We start from the raw sequence: 23,740 nt of genomic DNA on the forward strand, positions 1-23,740 counted from the left end.
CATGTGACTGTGCATTCATCAATGCCGCAGTCCCTCAGCTTGCCCACCAGAATTGGGTGGGATACTGTGTTGAAGGCCTTCTGGAAGTCCAAGAAGAATGACATTGACTTCCTCCTTCACATCTAAGCTCTTTGTTACCTGGTCATAGAAAAAGATCAGGTTAGTCAGGCAGGATCGGCCTGGCACGAACCCGTGTTGGTTACCCCTCAGGGCTCTCACAGATGTGGCCCTTGATAATTTTTTCAAAGACAATGGTAGGCATACAAAAAGATGATATAATAGATCCTATCCATCTCAAAAGCTTTTTGGTGTTTCATATCATTTGTCCTCTGGGCATATCATTCGGTTTAAGTGCCCTTTAGTTTTATATTAATTCTTTTCTGGGAAACAGCTGGGATTCCTCCTGTATGATGTTTGCTGGGTTGTATACACTCTATATTAAAAAGTTTTTTCAGAAGTTAACAGATTAGCCACCAGTCTCATCAGTGTATACCATTTCCTGCTCTTCTAAGAAAGTTGTCAGTGCTTTCATCGGGACATTTATATGGCTTGTTTTTCTTTCATCTTGCATAAGCAAAACCAGTGATTTAGAGAAACACATAAAAGTGGAAAAATAACTGCTTGGAAGATGCAGGAATGTTGCCAGCAAAATTACTGCAAACTTTTTATCCCCTTCCTCCGGGGTCCTTTGAGTTACTTTCTAAGCCCTCTCTGTGCATAGAACTTTCCCCTCACACTATCTCCCTACCCCCAGGCCTCACATCTTATCTGACATCCCTCTCCTGGAACAGAATTCGACAGCACTCCCTAAAGAGGCTGTCAGTCTGCTCTGTAACAGCTAGAGGGGTCACCATGGAAAGAACCTTTTCCTTCCTCCCTACTAAATGGAGCTGACATATTAACACTAGAGCACTTCCAGCACAAAGATTGAGAGGCCAGGATCAGGAATCAAAACCGAGCCCCTGCAACATACAGCACTGGGACCAGCTGCTGGGCTGGTGATGCCCTTGAGGAAGAATTGATTGGCACCTCACAAACCCACACAAGATGGGGAAAAAAACTGGCCATTATTTTATATGATAATAATTAATTGCCCCTTGGGAGGCATCCCTAAGCCACAACTTAGAGTAATATGAAAATGTCATCTACCTATCCTTGCAGTTTTTTGTATGTGGGTGTGGACAGGGTGAAGGGATATGTGCATAAGTGAATATTAATATGTTTGTGCATGTGTGTACATTGCCTGTGACTGTGTGAATGTGAATGTGCACATGTGGGTGATAAATGAAGATATAATTACTGAAAGGCAAAATTGGATGAAATGGAAAAGAGAAAAACATATTCTGATCTCAGGAATATCATGGTCAGCATGCATAAAATCACCACATTGTGTTTCTTTAATTTTCTCCTTAAAAATTCCGTCTGCCTACAGATTATTCTTTACTGGCACTGATGAGGTAAATGGTCAGTTGAAATGTCTGTCTAGTCTGCCCATCCTGTATGTCTGACACCTACTCTATCAGATCTTTGAAATATGGGTGCCCTTTTTACTTCTTTCTATAACACCTAGCACAGCGGAGCTTTGACTGTGGACTGGGCTTCTCAGTTGCTATCAGAATACGAGTAATAATACCATATTTTTTTGCATAAAAAATGCCCTGGAATATAATACACATTTTGCTTTTGAAGGGCAGAATCAAGAAAAAAGATTTTAGCAGACATATGGGTACATCAATCTGGGAAAGAGCCTAATCTTCAGCTGAAACACCTTTCCTTTTCTGTATAAATAAAGCTGAAACCCTAACTGTTGCTGAATACTGGTCTGCATGGGTAGATCTATGATTTTGAAAGAAGTTTAAGAGTCTCCAAGCTTTGAAATAGGAGAAGAGAGACCAGGAGAACCTAAGAAGTTGTGGCCCTAAGGTTAGCTTTAGCATCAATAACAAGGAGAGATGATCATTAACACCTATGGAGTGAAGAACAATGAACCATTAAGTCAATTGACTCCTTCAATTGCCTGAATAGTAATGCAACAATTGAAAAAGGAATCAAAGCAAGATACTTCTATCCTGGGCAGAAATCAGCTTCCCTGCTTAATGCACATCCCCCAATTTGGGATGTTGATTTGGGGGTAGGGGAGGTGGGATACATGTTGTATGCGAGAAAATATGGTAATAATTACCCTGATGTCAAGATCATGTTATCTGTAAAGAAATTTCCTAATGTTATTGGTGGAAGATCCAAAGCATGGGCTTTATCAGACTAGATTGCACCAAGGACTTGGCAGCACTGTCCAGAGCACAGTTCTATGTATGTGAAGCAGAGACTGTCCCATCTCTAGAGTTGCTTGTTAGTAGAGCCCTGCTGCTGCCTTTCATTCAGGTTTTATCCTGTTTTGTTTTGTTGGTGTCTACTGTCAGTTCAGCTGCTTCTGAGGCCTTTCCCTCCAGAATAAGTAGAATTGCGCCACTGAGTCTGACATTGGCTTATTTGGTCTATTATCCCTCTGTGTGATGTTTGCAGTGTTCATGTATAGTGGAATCTTCATCTCTGCCTTAGACGATTGGCAATGCATAGGGAGTGCACACAGGTGCACGTGCACCCACTGAGCTTGGTCATGCCCCCCCTGAGATTGGCTGCTGCTGCTGCTGCCAGCAGCATCTGTGGGCAGTCGCTGCTTGCTACTTGCCACCCCTGCCACCACTGCTGCAGCCGCCTGCGGGCAGTCCCTGCTCAGCCCAGCTTCACTGCCGACATCACCGTTGTCCCCACTCGCCACATGTTTTGCTTCAGCCTCCCAGAGCCCACGCTCAGGCTGCCCTGTGGCTCCTGTCTGCCGCCACCACTGCCACCACCTCTGACCCCCCGCCCCCAGTTAAAGTGTAATTTGAGCCCTGTATGCAATACCTGGACAGAAGCAGCAAGCAGGACCAAAAGAAGCAGCAGCGTCTGCTGGGTAGACAACAGAAATGTTGTGAAACAGGAAGCTGGCTCTTGGCAAGGGAGGATTGTGATTTCTCCCCACAGCTCCAGTGTTGTTCCCTGGGGCCCAGGCCTATGGGTGTGCTAGCTCAGATTGTGGTAAATCAGGGGCAGGCAGTTATTTTAGGCCGAGGGCCACATACTGAGTTTTGGCAAGTGGTCGAGGGCCGCATGGGTAACTCTGCCCCTTGACAGGTCCTCAGCCCCCTGGTCGCCATCTTGGGACTGGAAGTCCTGCCTTCTAACCCCCGACCTTTGCCACCAGAAGTTCCTTCCCGAGCCCCCAGAAGTACTCCTTTCAGCAAGGGGTTTTGCCATCTCGGAAACAAAAATACCAAATTATATTTAAAAAAGTGAATATCTAAAACATTCATTCATTTGATTTCAAAAAAATATTTTTGTCCTGGTTTACACGTGTCTGTGTAGTGTGCACAGAGGTGATTGTATATAATAGCTTATAATGAAGTCTTACTCTTACATATGGAGGATGGGATACAGGTTTGTGGGAGGCTGTGGCTGTGTGGGTATGTGGGGCGTCGGGGAGGAGGAGGGTGTGGATGTGCCTGTGGTTGTGATCTTTGACAGGCAGCCAGCAGCAGATACATATTTTCTAAATTTTTGCGGGGCCCCGTGAATTGGATAGAATGGCCTGGCAGGCCGTATCCAGCCCGTGGGCTGTATTTTGCCCACCCCTGTGCTACATGATGCTCTGCCCAACAAGGTAAATCTTCTGACCTTCTGGTCTCTTCTTTCTCTGGGTCATCAATTTTTGCTTGCAGGAGTATAAAGCTGAAAGCACAAACCTCAGTGCTGAGAAGCAAAGCAATTAGCAATCTCCTGCCTATCCCCACACTTGGGTCAAAGTTTTTGAACCAGAGAGCCTGATATCAGTCTTTTAGACACATGCTAAGGCTCCTAATACAAAGGTCCTTGTTTTTCAGGGGGGCTGATCATACACAGCTCCAGTCAAGATCAATGGACCATTGATAGCTGATAGCTTACCAATGCCTGGGCATGTCTACACAAGATGCTACTGCACAATTGTTACTCAGCATTTAGTTAATACTAGTATTAGCAAGTACTAAATGAAAAAGCAGAAACTAGAGTTACTGTGCAGTAGCACCAGCTAATGTCTTTTAGGTGATGCTACTTCACAGTAGCCTAATAATACTGCCCAGTAACATATTAGCATTGTCCATGCTGTGATGCTCTACTGCTTAGTATTTTTTGGGCTACTGTACAGTCTCCGTTTTGTCTAGATGTGCCCCTTGACATTCAGACCATTTTATTTAGGTGCCTAAATACAAACTTAGGAGCCTGGGCCCAGATGCCCCATGGCAAGTAGCTGCCTAACTCTGTATGGGCTGTAGATAAAGTTTAGTCCTGTTCTGAATCCTGTTTAGCCTTAGCAGTGGGAGGTAGGCACCCAATACTTTGGGGGTCCTGGGCTCTGAGGTCCTCCTAGCATCCAGCCCTCAGTTCTGAATACTGCAAGTAGGACAGTTGCAGCCTGGCTTTCCAGCAATACTCATAGACACGCATTTACACTTACAGCTGAGCAAAGAACAAACTAACAGCCCGAACTCATCCTCCAGAGGCCAGCTCTAATCTTACTGCTTTTGTCTTGGTTTGGCAAGAGTGACCTTAAGAGTGTTCTGTGTTATTTTTTGGCTTAAAGCAAAGATCTTGTTTTTCCACACTAGATTCAGTAATAAACATCAGGACTTGCTGTTAGTATGGTGAGAATGCTAACGTGCACAAATTAAAGGTAAAACCCTTCCCATAGCCACAGACCACAAGATGTTGGCGATCCTTGGTGTTATCCTCTTCTTTAGCAAAACATTCTCACTGCTGAAAAAGAGACACAATCTAATTAACTGCTAACAATAACACTGGATGTGAGAGACAATTGTTTGTTTAACTCTGGACAGTAACTTGTTCCATATGGTCCTTTAAATCGTGTTGAATGTTAAACCCTTTAGGTCTGCCTATTATTTCTTCACAATGACCTCCTCAATTTAGCCTGTTTTCTGAAGGCAAGCTAATTGAAACAAGGTTCTGAAAGCACTTAGTTATCCAGCATTTCTGCACAGTTCACGAGTAGGAAGGAAACTCCAGCTTGCCCCATCTAACACTGAATGAGAAGAGTTTTGCTTGCCTTCAGTTTTTCAGAATAGTGATGTTTGCTACAGCTCTGCTGCTGTTTCTGAGAGTTTTCAGACAAGAGCCATGTATAGCTTGAAGGTTCTGGCATAGGGGAAAATCCAAGTCCCCACTGAAAAATTTTAACTTCCAGCATGTACCTTTCCCATGATGTAGCAAAGTCTGGTCACTGTGGAAACCTTAACATAAGTGCCCATTCCATTTTTATATCAATATCAGTAGACAGCAGAGTGAGGACCAGAACTACTTCGTAATTACTAGGCAAAAGACTTTGAAGAGACAGTTATAGTCTTTTTAAAATGCTAACAGAAAAAGAAAACTGATGTAATTGACTTTAATTATTTTTCATAACTTTTCTCTACAGCTAACAATTTCACCCGCATTTTTCCTACAGTAAGAACTGTCATACCCACTTTTAATGAAGCCCATAGGAAATGAAAATGACTAAGAGTGCCTTGTTAAGTGCCTTGCAGCAGGAATCCCAATTTTACTCTATTTATTCTTTTTTGCTACCATCTAGGTTCAGCAAAGTGAGACAGACACCACAATAGATTCTAGCCTGATATGCCTTGCATCTGTCCTAACCCACATGGGGGCTTATAGATGGTATCTTCCAGGAAGTGAATTCTTAAGTAATTTATTTCAGTCAGAAATATTTTAGTCAAAATAGTTTGAAAAAAATTAATCCACTGGAGAAAATCTAATTCTAACTTACCTAGTTGAAGTGGTCTGTGTCTGAGTCTGGCCAGCTTGGATCATAGGCTCCAAAATGGGATGGACCACCCAGTCCATGGCCTGACCACCTTTTAGCACATTAATTTATACAACCCACAAATGTGCAATTGTTATTTTGGTTAAAACTGTATAGCTATTTTTTTAACTGCATAGCTAGCTAAATGAATGTGCTAAAAGTTGGTCAAGCCATGGCCCGGGTGGCCTACCCAGTTCCGCAGGCTATGGCTGGGTTGAAATTATTTTACAAGTTCAGAAATAAACAGCACCCTCCAAGTATAATGCACAACCTGGATTATAACCTTACACTTCCTCACTAATAAACACATAGTGCAGCATGCTCAGAATCTGTGCAAATAACTTGATCTTGTATATTTGCTGATGCCACTGAGTTATGTTCCAGGATCTATAGTATAGGATGAGGGAGAGTAACGGTGGTATACAGCAAGCTTCCTTATCAGAGAAAAGAAGAAAGTTCCTTGTAGAAGTCCAGCCTGTCCCTGACACTTGAAATATTCCATATGAGCATTAGGTAAAGGTGAAAAGAGCTCTCATAACTGGGTATTTCTATGCTCTTAAGAGCGCAGGGTATCAAGCCTACCCATCCACCATTCCTTCTGAAACTCTGTCTTTTTAGTTTTGTGTTTGTTTTAATCTAGAATGTAGTATTATAGATGGATCTAGTGTGATGTGCTCTCTAGAGAAGTGTATCTGCCTATTACCCATGATGCAAGGAGTCCATATATTGCCCTGTATTGGCGAGGTCTCAGATCACAATGGAATATTGGAATATTGGTATTTTTAGATTTCTGAAATGTGTGTACAAGAGAAATTGCATTTGACAATGATTGGCTGCTAATTGCTTTATTGATTTAAATTATAAAAAATAATGACTGAATTCTAATTTATTAAAGATAAATAATTCTGTTGCACCACTTCTACTTAAGATTTCACATTTACAAATTTGGGAGGAAAATATGCATTTTTTAAAAATATTCCTCTTGATCAAGCAATGTCTATGTCATTAACAGTTTCCAGACCCAGCCCATATTTACAGGCTTCCTATTAAACATTTATGAAAAGGAATAAATCCCATAAAATCAGAAGACATAGAGACCAATGCTATGTGGAATTTCAAATGGAAAGGTCAGTTAAATAAATAGAGAAATAATCTACATATATGTTGCCTCATTCTAAAATCATTTCAGCTAAGAACCTCTGTAACAAAAACATAAATTTAAAAATATTATCTTAAAATTTACTGTAATTCCCAATAAATAATCCTACAACCATGTCACTGGACATGAGGGATTTATATTTAGATATGTAAAAAGGAGGCAAACTCAGCACCTATCCAATGCCTATTATATAGTATAGTGGAAAAGGTGATATGACTGCCTTCTCAAATCACAGAGAAATTAAAAGAGCATCCTTATTCTTGCCATCAGTAGCTACCAACTAACATTCTACTTCCAGTGCATGAATGCTAGAAATATAACAGGCATGCCAGATCCTAGCCCTGGGTAAAAAAGCAAAATGGTCTTTATAACATTACCCCAATTCAGATATTCTTCCCTTTCCAAAATAATCACCTTCTGAGTGGAATGTTCACACAGCTGGTCTTTATCTTAAGGTCAATATTTTTCAGACCTCTGAGTGAAAACTACATATCTATTTTTGAGTGATAAGGGTAAAGAAAGGCTATTTACTCTTTGCAGGAAAACTTTTTTTTGTGACATTTACATTTCTCAACTGGTACAAAAATGGCTGATCCTTTATGGAATTCTTTTTATTAGAACAGACAGAAATTTAAATACTGGATTTCCTTGAGAACTGTTCAGCCCTTTAGAGATCTCCCCACAAACCGTTAGGCTAGGGACAGACATTACACATAAACCAGCTTAAGTGATCAGAAACTGGTTTAAACCTGTAACAGAACAGAAGTTCATTACATATAAACCAGTTTGAAAATGACTGAAACCGGTTTTAGATAAACCTGGTTGAATGTAGTATCAGACTTAACTGATTTGGCTCAACCCAGTTTATGCAATATCTGTCCCAGACTCCGTGCTAATTTGAGTTAAATCAGAGTCCCCCAGCATCCCGGCATGCTCTCTGGGTTGAGCAGGGCTCTCTGCTCCATAGCAGGGTTGGCCCCTCCCCTCTGCTCCCTGGCTGGAGCTCGGCACAGACTTGCACGCACAGCAGGGTCTGATGGCTTCCCCATGCTCCCCTCTCTCCCCTCCTCACCACTCGCTACTTAAGCAGAGATCCCTTCCTCCTATCTGCCACAGCACAGGCCATTGCCAGCATGTGGTATGCTAGCTAATGCTACGAGGTGTCTGTGTGTGTCTTTCTCTCCAGTTTAACTGGGACAGGCAGACTAAACAGTGCTGGCTTAGGGCTTTTGGAGCTAATCAACAGGTCAGCCGGTAAGCTGTTTAAGAAGTCTGAAGTAATGGAGAGAAGCCATTGTTTTGCTAATTGGGTGATAAAAACTGTTATCAGCGCCCCACCACCACCTTGTTCACTCATCTGTTTGCTGCAGACAATATGAGGAAGCAGGAAGGGAGATTGAAAAGCAGGCAGACATCCCTAATGAGAGAGTACTGCCGAGGCCTGGCCACACCCCACTCAGCTCAGCTTGCTGCAGAAGGGATGGGAGGGCTGCTCTAGCACCCCCAGCTTCTAGACTGAGCCACTGGAGGCATGTGCCTGAATTTCCTTAGTCCAGAGAGAATGTCTGTCCAGTTTCAAACCAGCTCAGCCTAGTCAGGTTAGACTAACCTGCAAAGATAGAAGCAATTCAGGCTAAGAATTTTTGAATGTCTGTTCCTAGCCTTGAGGAAATGATCCCTAATCCCATGAAATCAATTAAATGTGGCTTCTAGGGGAAATGTCTTTGTATTGGGTTTAATAGGCTTTGGACAAAGCTTTAAATACCTCAGTCCTCTGTGGGCACATCTACATGAGCCTGACTCAACTCCAACGTATTTCTCTCCAGAGTTTATTGCTCCTCGGTGTAGCATTTACATGTGGGCCTGGGACTGCAGCGTGTTGAGCCAGGGCAGTTCAGCCCTAACTGGCAGGGGACCCAGGGGGTCAACCTACTAGCCCAGAGCTGCTCTACCCTGGCTCAACATGCAACGGAGGGTCTAGCTAGGGCATAAAATTGCTACAGTGCAGGGCTAGCTGGGAGGCACCCCCTGCACTGTAGCACCTTTGTGCCCCAGCCAGCCCATGTCAGCATCTGCATGTATGTTGCAGTGCACTAAACTCTACCATACAATAGTACTTGTGTCAGGCAGTACTATCTTACAAAGGCATTAATTTAAGGCTACCTAATAGCGCCAGACGTGTAGATGGTGACTCTTTACTGTGGAGCTAATTAGTCAACTCTGCAGTAAAGCGCATGTGTAGCTACATCCAGTGTGTGGCATATGCCTTGTTATGTGAAAATGTTTGAAGGTATACCACTATGCAAGTAGTCTATATTTTTTGTTCCTGTTGATAAGAACATGCATGATTTAGACCTTCCTAACTTAAAAATAGCCAGATTGATTATTTTTAAATATGCTTTGATGCCTAAACTTGGAGGAATGGTACCAAACAGGACAGGTTTGGAAAAGTTTGAAAATCTACTACCATGCAGGTTTCCTGGTAAACTTCTATCCACACTAATAGGAAGGTACCTAAATGAAATATTGCTTTCTTAAAAACAGATAGGTTGGTTATCCTGACACATGCCTGGATACTTGGACCTAGAAGAATCTTACAAAACAAGACAGAATTGAAAATTGTAACCTTAATAATTATAGGGGTTTTCAAGTTCAAGCTCCCATGGTTATTTTTGTTTTATACTTTCATAAGTGATCTTTGCCATGACTTTTATTTGACATATTTTGCCTTTTTTCCTGCCTGCAACTTAGCTGCAAACTTAGATTACTATTAATTGCTTCCTTACTTGCATAAATTTCAGCCTTCAGATTGCTCACAAAATGCTTATTTTGGCCCAGTTCTGTGAAGACTTATCCATGAGGTTAACTTTATACACGTGAGTAATCCCACAGGCTTCAAATAAAATTAAGCACTTGTATAACTTGTAATAGAATTGGGATCTCTGAATATACCTTTGATGGGTCACTCTGAGCCATACATTGTGCATCAGGTTGCCTAAATCGGGCTGGTCAACTTGCAGTATACATGCCAGAAGCAGCACAGCCGTGTGTGGCAAATGACAAGATCAGGGAGGGAATAGCACAGCAATAGACAGGGCATGAAGCAGAAAGCAGAGTAGCAGGTCAAGCAGAGAAGGAGTAGCAGAGTGGCACTCAGGGAGGGCATAGGGCTAACTTGTGACACGTTCCAAAAGGTTGGCCCTTCCTGACCTAAATCATGATGTTCTTATTGTTCTCTAACTGGACAAAGTGTGGAATATGAAATATATCAATAAGAGGCAGAAAACATTTCTGGCACAAAACTTTCTGCCAGCACAAATTCACACAAGCTTTCATGTGATATTTGCTTTCCACCCACATTCTTGTGAACTCAAAGACACTACTGAGGATGTCCATGGAAAAATAGAAAGAAAAGGGTTGCAGAGAGAGTCCATTGACTGTGAACCCAGAATGAATGTTGATGAGCAGAGCTATCAAAAGTGTCAGAGCTCCCAAATAAAAGAGTGCTGGTGCCCCAGGCTGAAGAATCATTCACTGAAGAAATTCACCAGTCATTTCAAATCACCTAAAAAGGAGGCAATTTTGCAGTCCACTTTCAGGCAACTCGTATTTACAAAGGAATGGAAACATGCAGACAAATATTTTGCTGCAATGCATTAATCCCACTCTCCTCTGAGAGTTCCAAAATAGAGAGTCCTTGATCTCCCACCTATCTACAAAATATTCCTGGCCACATGACCACCTTGGAGGATAGGGTGTGGGGAAAAGGATTGGAGGCCGTGGAACTGGGCAAGGGTAATTGGGGAGCACCTTGGTCAAGAGAGTGACCTGTGCCACCCTGTGCTGTGACCCTGCTGTGACCCCTGCTTCATATTGCCCTGGGGCCAGGTGACTTCATATACCTCTTGTGTAGTACTAAATGCAAAAAAAAATAGTGTTTCAGCTAAAGTTTCCAGCACCAGGACTATGAAGTGTTAAACACAGGAGATAATTATTGCCTCAGCAACTCCCTAGCTTTCCTAAACCTGCCCCTGATCAGCTCCACTCTTGATGTTCTCAGCTGGGTTCCTGTGTCCATCCTTTATGGAACATGTAGGTATCTTCTGACCTCCTTTGACCTTCCCCCCTGCCCACTGCTCTGAGCTCCATCCTTAGCTGAGACCCAAGGCAGAGGCAGAGTTATTAAGACATTTGCTTTTAATTACACCACCAGTCACAACTTGTACAATGTAATGCATCCTTTTACACATCCACATCCTTTTTCAATGCAATGAATGACATCTAATATTTTCACCCTTACTGCTGTGTGGCACTCTGAAACCAAGGCTTACACTATACCCACTCTAGTGTTTGTGCTTGCAGCTGCCCTCAGACATACTGTAGAGGGGAGGGCACTGCCCCTTCTCATATCAGTGCAGGTGCACAAAAGCTATGGATGCCCAGATCAGTTGCCACTGTTGTTAACCAGCTTGCAGCTGCTGGCTAGCTCACATATGCTGTGTGAGGGCTTTGGGGGATGATAGGGAAAGTTAGGAGAAAAATGTCTGTGGGAGGAGAGTCTCTACCCCTCACCCTGTTTAACCCCTTGCTTCCCTGCTTAGCCATATGACATCCCTCAGACACTAGCCAAAGAGCCTATTGCCCAAAACTCTACTCCTCCCCTGTCACTCCTTGTAGAAGCCCCAGCTCCTCATCCCATGCTATCATGACCCATTTGCACCTATAGGAGGATGACTCCTCCTCGCTCTCCTATCCATGATTCACATGTGTCCACAACATACAGGAAGCAGCTCAGCTATGTATGAGGCTTTCAGGGGAGCAGCAGCGTTCTGCTCTGTCACCTATCCCTGAGGCAGGACTATGATTTGGTATCTGTTCTTGATGCCCTGACTCTAGACTGTGACTCATGACCTATCTCTTGCAAGGGACATGGCTGTGACACACACTGCTCTGTCTCCCAAGGCCTGCTCACAGGCCACCCAGTGAAGGTCTCTCTTTCTAAGCATTCCATTTGACCATACAAACTTGGAAGAATATGCTGGAGACATACCTTGTATGTGCAAAGGGATGCTGGCCTGCAGTAGAGCATGGAGGCAACAAAAGGAGGTGGAGGGTTTAAGCCCCATATTCTTGTCCCTACTCTCCAGTCTGAACAAGCGTAAACCATGGGTGAACTCTTACCCAGAGACAATAGCATAAAACTGCTCTGCACCTTGAGGAGATGGAAACAATCAGAATGCCACAAAAAATCATTTGGGGAAGCAGAAACTCAGTGCTGTGAAGCTGACGCTTGCACAAGCCACAGTAGGAAGTGGCTGTCCAGTGGCTTGCGCACACAGAACACAGCAGAGAGCTGGCTGCAGAATGTCATTATTTATCACATCTTCATCCTGTTTCTCATGGCACCTGCAGTTGTTCCCAAAGCCCCAGCTTCTGCAGTTAGGTGATTGAGTCTGGAGTCAGAACTTCCATTTATGTTCTAATAGTAAGGTTATTTTTTCTCTCTTGAGAGGGGAGAAACTTGGAAATGTGATGCCTACAGGTTTAGAAGCTGGAAAGTAGTCAGTCACCAAAACTTAAAAAAAACCCAACTTCATGATTTTTTAATTAATTTTGTGGATTGCAGGGGCTGAATGAACTACTTCCGAATGCTGGGTGGGCTCTCCTGGAGGCAGTAGTTACTCATGCTCACCCACTGTGATGCTCTGTCTCTCTCTAGTGGTGGCTGGACCACCTACAGAACTTGGTGAGACTGCTGCAGCCTTGGGTAATAGAGCTGTCTCTCTTATTTGGTGCAGCACAGGCTCGTGTTTGTTGAACCAGAAGTCCAAGTTTCCATCCTCACTGCAAATGACCCACCCAGGGGCATGTCACAATGCAGTCATAAATCCATGAACAAGAGGGTTTTCTGTAACACTCTTTTCCCATGTCCTGCCAGAGGTCCAGAGTTGATTCTGCCTGTAGCTCTGATATGTAGTCTCATATCATTTGCATCGGTAGCAACCACAGTGATGGGTAGTTTTGTCATATACTAGGGATGTGCCCCAAAAAAGCAGATTTTCATATATGACTTGAGTATTTTTTTACCATAAGGAAAGTAAAACACAAATATCTCTGACTGTATACAAAATATTGAAATATACAAACCAAAATTCCACAAAGGCACCCACTCTTTGCTCCAGGAGACCATTCAAAACTCAGGAATCAGTATTCACAGGCGCATGAAAGAAAATGGAACTTGAAACTAGAATTCAGTCTTGTAGACAATGTGGTTTCATTTCTCAGAAAGCATTCAACATATGTTGTTCATCCTGGGCTTCAGCCTGTTTTCTCCATTTCCCTTTTTTAAAAATTCTGTTCATGCACAGAGCATCAGCAGCATTCATTGTCCTATTACTAACTGCTTTGCTCTGCTTTGTACACACGACTTACCCATTTTATTGCACAACAAAGAGGAGAAATATTAGTGTTCATAAATATTTAAAGATTTAAAATATCTCAGAGTACAAGGCACTGCATACACACCTGGTAAGAGACAGTCTGTGCCCATAAGAGCTCATGGTCCAAATAGTCAAAGCTGACAAGAAGCAGGAGAAACAGGGTATTTTTATCCCAATTTAGCAGATGGGAAACTGGGCCATGGAGATTAGGAATCCTGTTCCACTGGGGTCAGTGGAAGCTTCACCACTGTCTACAGAGGATTCATAGATTCATAAATTCATAGATGCTAGCGTCAGAAGGGATCTCAACAGATCATGTGTCCGGCCCCCTACCTAGGCACGAAAGCGTGCTGGTGTCAGATGACCACAGCCAGATGCCTATCCAGCCTTCTCTTAAAGACCCCCAAGGTAGGGGAGAGCATCACCCCCCTTGGAAGCCTATTCCAAATTTTGGCCACCCTTACTGTGAGAAATTTTTTCCTGATATCTAGCCTAAATCTGCTTTCTGTCAGTTTGTGGCCATTGTTCCTTGTTACCCCAAGAGGCGCCCTGGTGAACAAAGCATCTCCGATTCCTTGCTGCGTCCCCCTAATGAATTTATAGGAGGGCACAAGATCACCTCTCAGCCTTCTCTTGTGGAAGCTGAAGGGGTTCAGGTCCCTCAGTCTCTCCTCATAGGTCTTGTCCTGTAAGCCCCTAACCATATGAGTGGCCCTCCTCTGGACCATCTCGAGTCTATCAACATCCTTCTTGAGGTACGGCACCCAAAACTGGACACAGTACACCAACTGCAGTCTGACCAATGCCGCATAGAGGGGAAGTATCACCTCCTTGGATCTATTTGTCATGCATCTGCTGATGCATGATGAAGTGCAGTTAGCTTTGCTGATGATTTCATCACATTGACGACTCCTGTTCATCTTGGAGTCCACTATGACTCCGAGATGCCTTCCTGCTTCTGTGCTGCTGAGAGGGTCACTTCCCAGCCAGTAGGTGTGCTGGAAACTTTTGCACCCTAAGTGCAGCACTCTGCACTTGTCCTTGTTGTACTGCATCCTATTATGTATTGCCCACTTTTCTAACCTGTCCAGGTCTGCCTGCAATCGTTCCCTACCCTCTGGAGTGTGCACTTCACCCTACAATATAGTATCATCTGCAAACTTGGACAGAGTACACTTCACACCTACATCCAAGTCACTCACTGATGAAGACATTGAAGAGTACGGGTCCAAGGACCGAACCATGCGGGACCCCACTACCCACATCCTTCCGGGTCGATACCGACCCATCTACTACCATTCTCTGGGTGCGACCACTAAGCCAATTTGCCACCCACTGGACCGTGTAAATGCACACATGCACCCCAGCCAAGCATCTTGATCCAGGATGCTGGATCAAGCCTGAAGGCTTGTCTATTGCACAGTGGCAGAGTCTCTTGGATTGGCTGTTCTTGAGCTACCCTTGGCCCACTACCTTTTCATTTGGAGTTGACCCCAAATTATTTGTTTCTGGTTTTGGACCACTGAAAAGTCAGTTCCTGGCCAAGTCTTATTCCTTATAAGCAAGTGGCAGAGGTGAATCCTGATGGTCTTGTAGAGTGAAAAGAGGATAATATTACAGACTGGTTCAGGGAAGGTATTCCAGACACAAAAGGCAATGTGGAGAAGGACACACAGAAGTTTACGTTGAATAGATGAGGCTGGGCAGAACAGGTGGATGGAAGGTGATGCAACAGCAGGCATAGAGGGTAGGGAAAAGTCTTCAATAGATTTTGAAGGTGAGGGCAAAAAGCATGAACCTTGATGTAACAAAGGTACAACACAGGTTGGAGCTAAAGACTGAGATGGGTTGAATAATGTGCAGACCAGGTGATCTCATCAGCTCAGTTTTGTATGAACATGAGAAGGGCATTGTGGGTGCCAGGGAAGATGAAGATAAAGAATGGTCATTAATCAAAGGAGTGGGCTATTGACTCTTGTTGGCACTGGAATTCTATCAAGCATTCCTGAAGAAGCAGTTCAAGAGAAGCTGTTTCACTTACTGTTAGTTAAGACCAGTTTTCACAGTGCAATCTGCCGGTTGAGGGAATAGAAACAGGGGGATTCTGCACATCTGGATGTTCAGTACATTAACTTCTCATTTTTAAGGAAGGGGCCTACTTTCTGTAGACAGCTAATTTTAGCTTGGGTACATCAAACATGGTGAAAGAGGGTCGGGTTACCTTTGCAATGGGGCACTGTGGTCAAGGCTGATGAGTAAGTATCACTCACTATCTTTAATCCAACAGGGCCTACTGCTGATGCCAAGTGGGACCCTGCATAAGGGTTAGGAATAGAATACAACCTCATGTTGCATACAAAATATCAGGAGAAGATTGTACCACCCTCAGTCTTGTGGCACTCTTTCCAGCTAGCTCTCACCATTTTATCATGGCTTTCGGTGTTTTTCTTAATGTCCCAGCTCCTGGAGTCATGCGCTTGTAGCTATAGCTCAGCATTTACTTCAGACAAAAATGTGCATGTCCAAGAAAGCTAGAAAATGTGGACTTTGAAAGAATATGATGAGTAGTTTTTAACTTCCAATTTTTCAGTAGTTGGCTCTTCTCTCCCTGGATCAGGACAGCCTCAGGGTGCAGTGGGGGAGCAGGAGCGGGGGGGAGGGTAAGTCCTACCCAGCCAGGGTCCCACTCAACTTACCCCTGCTCCTGCTTCTGCCACACTGTCCCTCACCGTGGGGGCCTCAATCTAGCCCACACCCCTTCTCTCCCCCATGGACTGACCTGCTGGGGTGGAGTGCATGCACATGAGCACTCAGCCCTCCACCCCAGCTTCGGACTGACTCCAAGAGGCTCCAAGATCTACTGCAAGAGGCTCTGAAATGTACCAGTGGATCGAGATCCACTCGTTGGTGATCACTGCTCTAAGACATCAACTGTTTCTTCCTCCCCTCACCAAGTTCCCACTTTCATTCTTATCATTTCCTCTTCTTTAATTTTCCGAGTAGGCTCCCCTTTCCTGGCTCTGCTTTGTGCCCCGTTATCATTTTACTCCTGGTACTTGCTTTCTAATTCAGTGTTCTCTAAGCCCCACCCCCCATGTCCCCCTCTTCCTGGATATGAAAGAAGAGTGGCAACAAGCTGGGGTACTGACCAGGGCTCATCTTATCCAGTTCCTCCTAGCTTTCTATGGCCACAGCCAGTAAAAATAAGAGATTCTGAAATCATTTTATGCTGGAGAATGCCCCATGCATCTGGTACAGGATTGAGCACTGCCCACTCTCTCTTGCCCTAATCTTGCCCTACATGTATAGACATTTCATATCCAACAGCCTTGCCCTACCCTAGTGTGAACACTATAATGTGAATCTGTATGTAAACTCTAATACAGAAATAAGCTGTATTAGTGTAACCTGTATAACTGCAACCCCCGTAGGGCTTGCACTGAAAAAGTTCTATCAGTAGACAGCACGCTGCTAAGCAGAATAGGTGTATGCATATTTGTAAAGTGACTTAGGTAGCTGTGTTAGTCTGCAGTTAGTCAGACGGCAGGGTTGATATGCGCTTTTATAGACTAACTAAATAAGATACTGTTAAAGTGACACAGTGCCTGTGTGTAGACAAGCCCCTAGACAGGTTCAAGTTTTAACAAGTTTTTCCCAAAGTCCTTCTTTACTTCTACAGAATATCTACAAGATTTCTGAGCTCACAGTTGCACCATTCCACAAGCATTTCCAGTCCTAATTAGGTCCTGTCCAATCCCTTCCTTCTCAAACATTGTCACAATGATGACAATCAAAACTAATTATAGAAAGTCACTTTGATGTATCCTACTACCAGGGGCCCCTGATTCCCACCAGTGCAGCTACTGCTATACTCCTGCGTGTCATTTCTATTACTTTTCTCAGTGGGTACATCAGTCATGGCTAAAGCCTCCCCACTCCCTGTGGATAGAAATGAGCTTGACCTAAATTTCATAGAAGGGCCTCATGGCTTCTATAGCATTTGGGTGTGGTAGACAGAAAACTTTGCTGCAGATTCAGATTCATTTAAACAGAGAGTTTCATGTGGAATTGAGTATAGAAATTGATGGTATCCTGAGAAGAATGTTCCCTATGCGAAGGCATTCTACATAATTTGCAATGTTTTGGATACTGGATATCCATTTTTTTAGCCTCCAGTATTCTGTGGAATTTTATACTAACAACACAAAACAACATTGTAGAAACTGTATAAAGCTGGGAAGAGGCTGCAGGATTTGGCAACTCAGTTGGGGACAACTGGCTCCAGCATCCAGGAAAGCAATTTGGAAGTCAGTTTAGGACTGCAGAATAGGAACATCAGTTAGATGTTTATGCTAAAATAACCAGAAGTGAGACAATTAACAAACCTGCCATTCCAAGAGTCTTCCTACAGTTACAGAAATAAGATCCTTTGAGAAGAACCAAGAAAAGAGTTCACATCCTTCTGTCCTCTTGTTTCAGGCTTTCTGCAGGCCCAAGCAGACAAACGGCTGTGGTGATATTCCCTTCAGATTTTGAAGGTTTTTTCACAACAGAGATGAATGGGAAGTAGTTTATTTGAGATGAAAGCTTAGATACCAGAGCACTGTCTTGTGGATATAAGGGATTCCATGACAAATTCCAAGGCTGAAGATTTTCAAAATACAGGGGTTCTGGCAACATGTAATACAGCTGTCTAATCAGCCTAGGAAAGAACATTTTAAGGGACATTCCTTTTGGTCCCTAAGCTTTACACCTATTTAAAAAGAGTGAACCGCAGAAGCAAGAGATTCTTCAGAGACAGAGATCACCAGTTAGAACCTTCCAGACCACATCCTGTAGGGCTAGTTCCAAAGTTGATCTTCAAGTGTTAAGTCCTATCCCTTTTAATAGTCCTGTTACTTTTTCCATTATCTGACACCTTATGTTCCACTCTAAATAATTTTGATCTGTCTTTGATGTTTTCACCATCTTTGAAGCTTTACAGATAGTTATCATAACTTCTTTTGACCTTCCTGGGCAGGATAGGTTCAGGCCTTGCCTAAAAAGATGAAAATTTGTTCAGGTGTAACTGTATTCATGTAGTGATACCAGTGTCAATGCTGATAAATGGTACTGGGAACAGTATGAGGAATGGCGCAATGCATCTCTGCCTATGTGATGTAAGAACAACACTGCAAAAAAACCTAGAACAGACAGGGCTTCATTGGGGAAGCTGAAAAAATACAATGTGATTTTGCATTTGTGAGGAAATCCGTAAGAGAGCTAAAAAAAATTGCAACAATGAAAAGTAGCATTGCATTTTCTTTCCATCTGCCTATGTTAGTTATAACATTTCTCCATGCAAAAGAGAGCACTGTAGTCAGCAATAATGGCAGAGACTGATGGCATAGGGCACGTCTACATGTCACCATACAAAGATGTTGTTATGGCGCCGTGCTTTAGTACTTCCTTTTGAAAGTAGTAAAGCACGGTGCAGTCTGGGTGGTTACTGTGCCCTGCTCACGATGCAGTTAGATTTTGCTGCTACATCACTGTAGGAGTGTGCTATAACAGGAGAGTGCACCACTACAGCAATATAGCTGGCAATCATGTGTGGACCCACAAGATCGCTACATCACCATAGCATGCCGTACAGCGACGTAGTGCATTGCTTTTTCACCGTAGGGTGACATATAGCTGTGCCCATAAAGTGTCTCACTCCTCTGATATAGAACCTGCTCAACTGCTCCTGAAAAGACAGGCAATAATATGAACAGAGGTAGGGAGGATTATGTGGAGGTGACAGCTACTGAAGATTCTGCTGTGATGCTGCAGTAGTCCAGAAACCTCAGACTCCACACTTGACACAAGATGCTAACTGCCCCTTCTGAAACCAGGCTTAGGATGCCCTTTCCTGCATGGACAAAGACACCATGCTCTGTTCAAAGGTTAGTACAAAACTGTGTTTTACATTGGGAACAGGAGCCTCCTCTGAACCTGACTCCTTTCCATTTCACTTCTTTTACAGGGGTTTGTGAAGCAGGAATTTTTTCAAGCAAGGATGAATTAAAGGAAGCACTACCTTGTCAGTTGCAAAATTTGGCTCCCTTCTTTCCCAAGGTATTGGTCAGGAAATTAGACCACATGATACCATCTACCCTCTAGATTCTGGGAGCCCATTATGTTCTTTTGATCTTTATACTAGGACATTTTTTGAGAGGGGGAGAGAGAGAGAGAAAGAGGATAAGGGATCGCTCTGCATGTGTAGACAATGACTGGGAAACATCCCACAGCAGCAGCATTCACTGGAGCAGGAAGGTGAAGGCTGTTTGATTGCTGTGAAGAAAGCAGCATGCAGTCTGTGGGTGTACATTAATGAATGAAGGAGCAGTTTGTTAAGCTCAGCATCAGTCTCCATGGTTTCTGGATTTGTGATTAGTGTCTCCAAGTATGTTTGCAGTGTGGTGTTAATATCCTGAGTGGGGTGAAGAGAAGCAGAGACACAGAGATAAGGAGGGGAGCCTTGGCATGGAGAGGAGGAAACTGCGTTATGTTGCCACTGACACATCCCAGGGCCTGCCTGTGCTGCAGTCTCTGCAGCACGTGGAGACACACCCACACTAGCTTTAAACAAGCTTTTACTCAGCTCCTTGGGCAGGTTTTGCAGCTGCACTGAACACTCTGCTGCCACAGCTACCCTGCTACTGGAACCCAAGCTGGCTCGCTTACAGCCTGCAGGCATGTATCTATAGCACACTATAGACTCTTCAGTGATGTACCCCCATACAGCATCCTTTCTTCTCCACTCCTGCCCCCCCCCCCACCTGCCATTCCTTAACTAGCGCTGCCCTGACTTCTTTCCCCATGCCTTGGTTGCTTTTTTCTTTGGCTCACTTCTGCTTCAAATATCTCAAAGGTAAAAAATTAGCTGTAGCATCCTAGACTTTTTCAGACATGCTGAGTGTGTTCAGGCACAGTGGATGGGCCAGCGAGCTTGGAAGAGATGTTTGTGGGGACCCATGGAAGAAAACTAGTTACTCCTCATGCCCCAGCCCTCCCAACCTTGTAGCTATAGACAAACAGCTGTTAATGGGAAGTGGGGGGGCATTGCAGAAAAGGCACAGCACCTCCAGTCAGTAGTGCAATGATGGGTGGGCAAGCCTTGGGCATTGCCTAAGGGGGCAGCATTGGAATGGAGCTGGGTGGGTACCTCAGCTTCCCACCCCTTTTACTGCCTCCCCCCACCCCCACACATGTTGCATCTTCCTTGCTCTGACTGGCAAGCAAAAAGGACAGAGAAGCGGTGTGGCAGAGGAGCAGTGCTCAGGGGTTCCTGCTGCTGGGGAAGGTGTCACCTTTTTGCCACGGAAAACCAGTGTTTTTTGACTGTTCAGCACACATGTTGGGGGATGGTATCTCCCCCAACAGCCGGAAACCTCTGGTCCATGCTTTTGCATGGGTGCCCCTGCCGCTGCTCCAGAGCCAGACCTGGAGCAGGGAAGGTGCAGGATGAGTAAGGGACTGAAGGGGAGATGGGTTGGTGAGGTGCCCCTATATCCCCATTCCCAGTGCACACTATTGGCTAGTTATGCCTCTTCCTTAAGTGCTGTGGGGCTCTCAGGTAGATACTCTTGTCATTGAATTACACTGACACTTCCAGTGGAAAAAAAAGTCTCACTGCCCTTTCTCATTTTTGATAAATTTCCCCTTTTTCCATTCACCCAACATTATGACCAAGTGTTTTGTCTAGCAGTCTTCCAGCACATCTCCATCTAGCTCCTAATATCTCCCCCTAGATGTTTAGTGGGGGTTTGTTTTCCAACAGAGGCTGGAAGGAAAATTGTTGAGATTGGGGTCTATTGAGCAAGGCATTGCACAACACCTGGTAAAAGACTGCCCCTGGTCTGAGGAGCTCACAATCTGATACGTTCCATTCTCAGCTCTGCCATAGACTTCCTGTGTGACTTTTGTCAAATTCCTTAAATTCTCTGTGCTTCAGTTCCCTTTCCCTAAACTGAGGATAACAGTACTTCTGTTCTCCCAGACTTTTTTCATCTTTCCTGACTGGAGCTGGATCCTGGAAAGCAATGTAGTTGGGCAAGGCCCTTCTCTAACTTCAACTGTACTTGCTCATGGTGAGTTGCAGAATCAGGACCTTGGACTGTATACCAATGGTCAACCAGCTTTGCTGGCCCATGGCAACAACACTAAACAAGTAACGCCCCATGGACAGCATCAGCCTTTGCTCTCCTGTCAACTTACGTGTCTGTGGGAAGTAAAGTCTTCTGCAGCATGAGTGGCATTAACCATAAGCCTGGGGCTGGGGACAACTGCACCTTGCTGTTTGAGGCAGGGACATGCTCTTTCTCTTTCGATGTGCAGCTACAAGCAAAACGATCTTGGTTGGAACCTTTAGGCAGCAATGTAATGTTAGCAAATATTTTTGTTAATATTGTTTCTAATTGTCATGATGGTGAGGGTTCACATATTTTCTCCTGAACCACTCCTTCAAATGCAGTAGTTTTAACTTTTTTAGAGTTGAGGCACCCCTCATTAGACTCAACGCATTGCTCAGAAAATGCCAGCTCTTATTTTTCACTCATATTTTGACTATGGGAAAACAATGGAATGACAGTTTGTCACAGAGAATTCAGAAAGACCACAACAGGTCAGAATGTTTTAACACTATGGATTCCTATTTGAAATCTCTAGGTTTGTTTTGTGAATCAGGATTGTACACTGAACAGTGTTAACACTGTGTGGCATCCCAGGGGAACACTTGAAAGGATCTCAAGGCACCCAAGGGTGCTGTAATGAAATGTTTGACCAAAACTGATCTGCAAATTAACCAGTAGGAGGCACTGGGGAGACTTGGACATCAAAAATAAATATGCAGAGTAAAATGGAAGTAGTTGGCCTTTAAGCAGGTAACTATTGGTAGAACTGTATTCACCAGAGGAAAGTTATCCATGCACATGTTTTGTGCTCAGGGACTTAAAATTGCTAATAAAGGCTCCAAATCTGCTAGCAGATCCATGGAGTCAAGCTCTTCTGCCTGTAAAGAAGAGGCACAGAGACCTACCTCCTCAGATCAACTTTTTTTCTCAAGGCCCCAGCAAGGGTAAGCAATGCTAGTGGGGCCTGTTGTGGGATGGGGAGTGTCCTCATGCTAGTAGCCTGACAACTCTGCCTTTTCCCTTTCAGGGCACTTGATCCTAAATGGAGAGCAGGAGTTTGGCATCATTCTGCACCCCAATGCAAGGGAAGGGGGAAGCCCATCCATAAAAGGAGAGTTAATAAAATCTACTGAAAATGACTGGCTCATTGTCCCGATTCTAGAGCTATGCAACAAATGTACCGATGGCTTTTACAGTGTTGCCAGTGGTAACAGAAAATAAAGGCACTGCCAGTGGGATGCAATGGTCGAATTTAATAGCATGCAGAAGCTGGAATAGTGGTTGTACATATTAGCAATTCTTGTTACACCTGAGGACTTAACTGTAGAGGATCACTCAATGACTTTTTAAAAACACAGTTCCACCTTGAAGTGCGAGCTATTAAATGTGATCCTAAGCTCTTGCGCGTGGCATGGAGTCCTGCCTGCAGGGCAGGACAGGCTGGCACAATAGAGATGGCTGGTTTTTGCTGGAGCTGGCAGAGGTTGAGGGAAGCATTCACCTGCAGCCCTCCTCGACAGAGATGTCTCCAGGCAGGTCACATCAGAAAACTAAGGAGCAACAAGTCTCCCTGTGCCAGCTCATGTGCTCACACTCAGATTCAAACTATATAATTTGAGAGCAGTGGGGCAAGCCTGGAGCTTCCTAGCCTCATCCTACAGCTGCATTGGCTGGGATGGTTGACCCTCTTGGACCAAGTGGGGCCCTGTGCCTCCGCAGGGCGGTTGTCTCGGAGTCGCAGGGAAGGCCTTTCTGGGGCATTCGCAGGCCCCTCTGTTGCCAGTGAGGACCCGAGGCAGGTCACTCCATCCCTCCATGGAGGCTTTGCTGCTCCGGCCTCTGGGGCAGCGGTTCTCCAACCCCTCAGGGCGGCAGGCACCTCTCACTGGGCCGGGGCAGCCCCTCCACGGCTGTCAGGGGGTGCCAGGGCAGCGCGCAGCCCCTTTCACACGGGCTGGGCGGCAGGGCCTGGCGTATGCGCTCGGCTGCTACGTGCTTCTCTCCTCACGCCTTCAAACGAGCTTGCGGCGCCCGGCCGCGCCTCAGGGGCCCCCGCCACGCGGGGCGGGTCGGGGCCGTTCCCGGCGGC

The 23,740-nt window shown here is 44.6% G+C and overlaps 1 protein-coding gene across 1 annotated transcript in view; it reads left to right on the top strand.

Annotated features, from left to right (window-relative positions):
• The window catches only part of SLC8A1 (solute carrier family 8 member A1), a 134,320-nt gene that overhangs the window by 9,520 nt on the left and 101,060 nt on the right, over window positions 1-23,740 (top strand). The gene's annotated exons all lie outside the window — the stretch shown is intronic.

The sequence above is a fragment of the Crocodylus porosus genome, unplaced genomic scaffold (assembly GCF_001723895.1).
Source record: "Crocodylus porosus isolate Cpor-Errol unplaced genomic scaffold, CroPor_comp1, whole genome shotgun sequence".
In the NCBI taxonomy this organism is placed as follows: domain Eukaryota; kingdom Metazoa; phylum Chordata; order Crocodylia; family Crocodylidae; genus Crocodylus; species Crocodylus porosus.